Below are 7,916 nucleotides of genomic sequence, written 5' to 3' on the forward strand. Positions count from 1 at the left end.
AAACCATGATTTATTCAATTTCATTATACCAAAAAGTTAAGGTTACTAAAATAATTGGGTAATTTATTAAATTTTACGTACATCATACACAGAGATTTTCATTCGTAATAGTTATTGCAAGTTATAATTACTTAAGATTCAAGGTATTTTTGTTTTATGAAAATTAATATCTTAATCTGAATAAACTATTTTACGTTCAAAGGCTTAATTAAGTGATTTACGCTTAGTGACTGATACTACGTCATTGTTTTTATCAGGATTTTTAATTCTTAGAATTAATCATCGTTTAGGGTTTCTAACTATGTAATTATATGATGGCGTGATTTTTAATAAGGAATATCTGGGGATAAGCGTTGCAATGACAGAAAGTAATGACTTAAGACACTTTGTTACTACCATCAGGGCGGGGCGGAGACTTGTGTTTAGTTTGCCCGATCTGTGTATCCGAAGTTTTATGGCTAACGTTCCGTTGCTTCAAAGAGGCGCTCCGCACTTTGGGTGGGGTGGGAGGCTTATATGTGCTATAAGTGTGAGAGTCAAACCATGCTATTCGGTCAGACAAGATTATCTCGAGATGAGCAATGGGTACTGTTGATTAGCTGCTTTTCCTCTAGTCTTATCTGTTCAAAATTAGATTTGACTATGTGCAAGTAGCCCTTGTGTAGCTTTGCGCGAGAATTTTGAAACAAAGTAAAATTAGTACTACTATTATTAAATGTAAAGTGCAGCAAGTATATAGGGTTTTTTAATCAGTCTTATTTAACAATATTTTTATAAATACCAGGAAAAAACACGTGTAAGCACCAGTGTGTTTTCGTAAATATGCCCATTCATATTTGTATTATGAAAAATGAAAATGAAACTTGTCACAAACTAATGCTTTCATATTCACAACGTTCTCAGCGAGTGTAAATTACATTTGAGAAGACTCATTTTCTTTGGGGGCAGATTTTTAGTACACCGTGTAGTTGAACACAGAAATTCAGCCTTTTGGAGAATTGTTTAATTAAGACCATTATATTATCATAAACTAAAATATCCAAGCAGAACTACAAGAAGGCACGTGCGTGTGGCGCTGTCCTATCTATCTACTGAAGCAGACACAGAATCAGTTACACCTAGATAGAGGAGAATCATTTTTTTATATTTCATTAAATTAATTTGCATATTTGTAAACATATATGTAAAATTAGTTGTATTTTGATATCAGATTCTCCTTTGAAAATTCAAAAATCCTTTCCCTTTCCCCAAATCAAAGTTGTTTGTTTTTCATTCTTTTCCTGCTCTGCTGTTTATTTACACATGCAATGTATACGTCGTTTGAAATGTGCAAAATATTTTAACTTCGTGTTTTCGTCGCTGATTACGTATACTTTTCATGACGATTAGTCATTCATGTCGAAAAACGTGATTCTGCATCGTTATGCTTGTGATATTGGAGTTTTAAATCTGATTATAAGGAAATTTATGTTGTCTTTTGTGCTTATTTGTTAGTTGTTGTCACATCCTGATAAATAAATTTCACAATTAACAATGTAAACGTAAAAACTAAGATAGCTCGTAAGTAGAAATAACGTAGAAGTTTCCGAGTATAAGCTTTCATGCTTGCTGTATTGTGAGTTATAACTTACCACGTTGTACTTTTTCAAATTTTTCACAGTACTCGGAATAGCTTAATCGATATTATTATAATGATTTTGGTCTTTTCCGATTGGTGCCCACCAACAGATCGTTTTGAAAATAACACCAGTAATGCAATGTAATATAATAATTAATAGTAAAACATTATATGATAATTATTTAGCTAATTCTGCGATATTAAACAATATTTTTTTTAATTAAGTATTCATCTTTATTTCTATTCCTCCATATATATTCGCAAAGATGAGAGTCAAGGATATGACGATGAATTCCGCATTGACGCTTATTACTGGTGGTGGGCACCAGATGGAAAATAGCCATTGATTTTACATACAAGTAATAATAGGTGAAATATATTTAACAAGTGAATCATAAAAGTAGTATTATTTTGTGTGCCCTGGTGGTAAGAAGCTAGATTTTCGCAGAAGTTTGTGAACAAATGTAATTTACATGTTAGCATTGAATTCATATATATATATTACATGCTAATACTTCAACATTTGGCTAATAATTGTGCTTGCGTTATATCTATTTCTAATTTGTTCGTACAAGGTCAATTCTTTTTTTGAATATCATGAAAAGAAAATTTGTTTGAGGCATGCCGTGAGGTGACAGTGGAGCCGCAACCATTGAGAGAAGTGTGCGATGTAAGAGTTTCTCCTGGTTCTGTACTGTTTTCCAGCTAGGGATGGTAATAGGTTAGTTTGTTCTGGTACTCCATAGTATGGCGTCAGGATTCCACAGGCAGGCGACGTATCGAAGTTGGCCAGAAATTACGGTCGTTCCTTATCTGGTAGTGTTTTTGACGGGAATGTTATGTCTTGTAAATCAGTTAAAGTTATATTTTATAAATGTATGATCATGTCGTTGAAGTTATGTGGGTGATCAGTATGAGAAGCGATAAAGGGCGCCCCACCTTGTGACCCGTTTTGATAGAATGGCCGACTATGTCAGAGTGGTTGGTCATACACTACAAAAGTACAAGTGAAAAACAAACAAATATTGTCGAGCTGATTTAATGAGCATAATTGAAATTGAACGGTAGGAAGAATTAAAAGGTACAAGAGGTAGTGATTTTTTCGTATGTATAATAATATGTAACTATAAGTCACCTGTACGGGTTAGGGTGGATTTTATTTTTAATGGGCAGTTAAGAATGAGATATTTTATAATTTTACAAATGTTGTATTGAATCGAAATAATACTCTATAACATTTTTTTCAAAATAGTAAATTAAGGAAGTGCAGTTAAATATATATATATATATAAGGATGTAAATTTCTGGTGTCTACAAAAACTGCATAGTGCTAAACTCAAGTACTACTAATACCAGCACTTCTTGTGCTTTATGGTAATAATTGTCTTTATGACAATCTTGTAGTGTCCAGTTAATGGTCATTCATTTGCAGTATATCCATTGTTGGTCCATCATATTTTACTAGGTTCATACGTATCATTGTATTATTTTTGCTTTATTCTGTCAATTTGGAAACTGTTGATAATTTAGTTTTACTCTGTATTTATGAGGAGAAGCAGCCAATTTGTTATTATGATAGTCACTAGTTTTTCTAAATGATGCTTTTCATTCTGTGCAAGTATTTGTTATGTATGTGTATATGTATGTAAGTATAATATATATAAAAGGTCTAATACTTTGAAGTGGCACATTCATGATTTTTAGGGCTAATGTACTTCTTTCACATGAATGCATAGTTTACTATCTATCTGAAGTTAGAGCTGCCAAGCTGGGTTTAATCGGGCAAAGCTGTGGAAAGCAGTTTATTCCAGTGTAACAAAATATTGTTCAGGTATATAAAGTTTTGGGGTTAACCCTAAAATGAGTGATTGATACATATAATCCTCAAAATGGTGTTCAGAGTTTATTTCACTGAAAGTGCTGTATCCTTGCAACATTTTCTTAAATCTTGAATTTTTTTTATCATAATAAAATGATTTCACCTCATCTTGTTTGAATATCTGCTGTAACAAAATATCATTTTCCAAGTCCTTTATTGAAAGAGAACAGGTGTTTTTGAAGGTAATTTTAGACTTAAAAAATTACATGAGAAGTGTACAAGTAACTGCCAGGAACAGGAGCCCAGTTATTTGTATAAAAGTCAAGTGCTTACCATTATATATCATTTGGGTTCACAATAATACTTGATAAATAGTTATTTATACAATTTAGAAATGATAATAATTTTTTATTGCTTTAAAAAATGATCTGACCTTAATGTTTTTACTTCTTTTGGCTAATAAAATAATTATATGATTAGCAGATCAAACAATTAGTGAGAAGCATAGAGAGAAACAAAGTTATTTTTAAATGTAGACATTAATTGTTTTGGTTTACATTTATAGGCTGCTGGTAATTTTAAAGTTACAAAGCTATATTTATTGTGAAGACTAAAAATTCTGAATAACTAGATTTTTTTTTTTTATTGGTAGTGAAATAGAATTTCCAAGAACTCCTAATAACGCTGTTGCTTTCTGTTTTAGCAAAATATTTTATGAGTATAGATCTAGATGACCGTTCTCCATCATGAATTTGAAAATATTTGTTTCAAAATCAATGATCTATTTAATAACATATTATTTTATACCAGGAATGTCTTGTGATGTCTGGTTTAATTTATTTAATAACAAAAAAAAAAGTTTAATTCATTGAAAACTAACAAGGCCAAGTTTGGTGGAAATCTAAATGAAAAAACTTAAATGGATAAAGTGAAAAATGTTGAATAGCTTTTCTTAACTTGTTAAAAGTTTTTTTTCTGTAAAAAGCAAAACCTCTACAATTTAATGAGCAACTTGTTTTGACATATGCACATATATAATTGTAATTCAACTAAATTTGGTGGCAGATATTCTACAGCAGTAATTGATTTTGAATATTATCTCTAGGATGTCAGTATTAAATAATACACCCCCCCCCACCACACACACATCAATTGAAGGAATATAAGTAAAGCTAAAACATAAATTTGTTCACGGTGCTACACTGACTGGCGATTGAAAATTATTACATGATGTACTGATAGTGAAGTACCTTCTCATATGTGTAGTGTGCAAACCAGTGGGCTAAGGACTATTCTGTTCAACACAGTCATGTTTGGTTTCGTTCATACAGAAAATCCATGTGCTAAAAGAATACACCAGGATGATTCCGATGATATATAAGATGTTTTTAAATTGCCCTCTTTTTTTTTTGTCAGAAACTTTTCCTATAACTTGTTTAAGTTCAAGTTAGCATGATGTTTTGTCATATGCCAAAAGTTAGTTTATCAGGAGATAATTTAAATATTTATCATTTTGTAAATATTATGATATTTCATGAATTATTTTTAACATTAGTGTTGTTATACTTTAAATTGAATATAAAAATGTAATTCATGGAAAAAATCCCATTCCTTAATGTTTAAAAAAAAGATTTGATATGTTATACATCTGTTTTACTTCCACATGAGGAAATATTCACCTTTTTCAATACATATTCACTCAGTTTTATATTCATGGTTGGGATCTGTGTTCTAGCAAGTATCTCTTCGCTGTGGAAAGCTGAGTGCTTTTTGTTTACCTGTCTTGCCAGGCCACATGCTGAGGCCTGGTTGTCACTTGTCATAAACAGTTAGTGATAAATCAATGATCATCACCTCCCAAGTGCTCCTGATGGTAAGAATATTGATATATTTCATCCTTGGTGGCCATAAATAGTCCCCAATCATTGGCAATCACACAGTAATTTGGTTGAATATTTCTAACTGGAAACACATTGGGGATGATTGGCAAATTTTGTGGATAAAATTATGAAGGGAAATGCTTTTCCTGATGTATCCCTGATTGCTTAGAACAATTTATATATAAAGAGCATTTGGTAGATGTGAGTATACATCTTTACAGCTCATTACTTTTCACTTTAATAGGTTAACATGAACATGAAGGGAAACATGACATCAGTATTTGTATACTTAAGATTGTTGTTGAGTTACCCTCGGGCCACTTCTCAGAAAACTGTTTGCTACACATGGGCATCTTTAGTGTTTAGTCACTTGACAGAAAATGATCTATCTCCAGAAAGTTGCTCATACATGCTTGGTAAGATTGAAGTCCAGCTGGTGTGAAGGTCACTCCACGCTTTCAGTATTTTCAAAGAATGTGTCAACCAGTTGGGCATGTTGGAGTTGGACATTATCACTTATTAGGCTGATATCATGGCAAAATGTACCAGCATATGACAGTTAAAAGAGTCTAGGGTTGATTCATATTATGTGGTATTAATGGTACCATTCTGCAGGAAATAGAGGTTGTACATTCTACATGTTATTACAGGCAAGCTGTTTTGTGCCTTATTATGAATTGAATGGATTTCACTGGGCATCTATAAAACAGAATTGATATTGTTCATGAACTTTGAAACTAGGTAAAAGAGGTCTATGGTGCTCTGGACCTCATTGTAAAAGACAACACCCTCACAGGAGTCAGTGAAACAAATCTGCATTCTGAAATGAAAGCAGTAACTACCAAGATGATGAATACAAGATTTATGTGTGGCAGATCTTGTGTTTGAGATCAACTTCACCAAGAAGCAGTTGCAAGACAGTGATCATGACATGACTAGAGTTATTCTCCAATATATATATATATATATATATATATATAATCCTTCATTCTCTACAAGATTGATTTAAGGCTTTGCAAAAGCACTTGTGGATGCAACAGAGCTTGCATAAGAAGTAAAAATCACTGAAGTTTGTTTCCAAGAACAGCAGATTCGTTCTTGAACAGAAATAGACCGTTTTTACACACAAGTTATGGTGGACTTACTCTTGATCCACAGCAGAATTTCAAGGTTAGTTTCTTTAACAAAATTATCAGGCAATAAAGCTCTTAAACCAATGGAAGTAAGGCTTCAGCAATTAGTAACATTGCTCATTGTTCCGTTGGCTGTACTCCGTTACTGTTTGTCGACAGTGGGTTCATGGAACTCTTTGAAATATTATGCGAAATATCTTCATATTGACCTATCATATGGCAAGGCAGCTGGTGTCAGTGCAACAGAACTATGTGACCAATTACAGGCAGTGTCATGAAGAGCAACTAAAACTACCATGAAAAGTGTATTGGATTACATGAACAAGAACAGATGAGCAACATTTTTGGTAGGAATGATATTTATTTTGACTCTACCCATGTTCGTTTGATAGATGAAAGAATCCTTTCTAAACTCAAACTGATTAAACCAGTCTGAAATCAACAATGACGCAAATAAAATTTAGTTTGATTGACAGCAGTTTCGATCCAGCTCATATGAAATTACACAAAAACTTGAACTTGACATAAAAGATAAAATTTCAAAATGGTAGGTAACTGTAATAACTGTAACATTTTCTCAAGCTTTAATAACAAAAATATAAATACGTAATTTTCTAATAATATGGTTTTGCTGCACATTTGAAAGTAAAATTGGTAGAAAGGACCAAGAGAAACTTATTGAAAACTTACCTAGGAAGGCAAATAGCTAGCACTGGGCCTGGTCGTTATTTATCAAAGTTTCGAAATGACAACTTTTGGTTGTAGTCTTAAAAAGTTAACATACAATGAACCTCACTATTACAGTATTAACAATTTTATTTCATTACTTCTTTTGGAAATTTGTAGTTAAATTTTTTGTCGGTTGCTTATGTGGTGTTTCGGTTAAAAATTATTCTTGTATCTAAATTTCAAAGATAGAAATTCTACATACTTTGGTTCGAGTAGCCCACCGTTAGTTACATTTAACTACAATAGGTGGAATTTCACACTTATAGCATGTATTACTCAGACAGTCTCTGTCTACTCGTTTATTCATCCAGTTGTATTACCCAGTTAATTGTCTTCTCTTGGGTAACTTAGGCTAATGTACTTACGCAGAAAATAGTACTATATTTTACGTATTGTATCCTGTTTGGTTCTCCTATAGGTGGAAGGATTAATTGCGAAAGTGTATTTTACGACAGAGATACCCATGACCTTCACGAAGAGAAGATATGCTATTTTTACGCTATTGGCTTTATTGTTGTTAAAATAAGGATATTTTTAGTTTTTTTCTTATTACTTGTCGAATTCAGAGATTTTTATCTTCTTAATTCAGAGTATCTAATAGAATATTTTAGCATTCCTTAAAATAAGTTAGATATTTTAAAAGTTTCTTCTATAGAAACATCAACCAAGTAGTTTTAATATTTGTTCTGGTGTCTACATATAAAGAGAAAAGAAAACTAAAATAAAGAGAGTGGCTT

General features: G+C 32.0%; 1 protein-coding gene across 1 annotated transcript in view; it reads left to right on the top strand.

The window, feature by feature from the left end:
• The first annotated feature begins 2,338 nt into the window (after window positions 1-2,338).
• Window positions 2,339-7,916, top strand: part of LOC106464720 (rho GTPase-activating protein 190-like) — a 92,787-nt gene continuing 87,209 nt past the window's right edge. Inside the window, exon 1 of the mRNA XM_022392489.1 lies at window positions 2,339-2,699. The gene's annotated coding sequence lies outside the window, so the exon portion shown is untranslated. The remainder of the gene's footprint in view (window positions 2,700-7,916) is intronic.

Source organism: Limulus polyphemus, unplaced genomic scaffold, assembly GCF_000517525.1.
Source record: "Limulus polyphemus unplaced genomic scaffold, Limulus_polyphemus-2.1.2 Scaffold1726, whole genome shotgun sequence".
Lineage (NCBI taxonomy): Eukaryota > Metazoa > Arthropoda > Merostomata > Xiphosura > Limulidae > Limulus > Limulus polyphemus.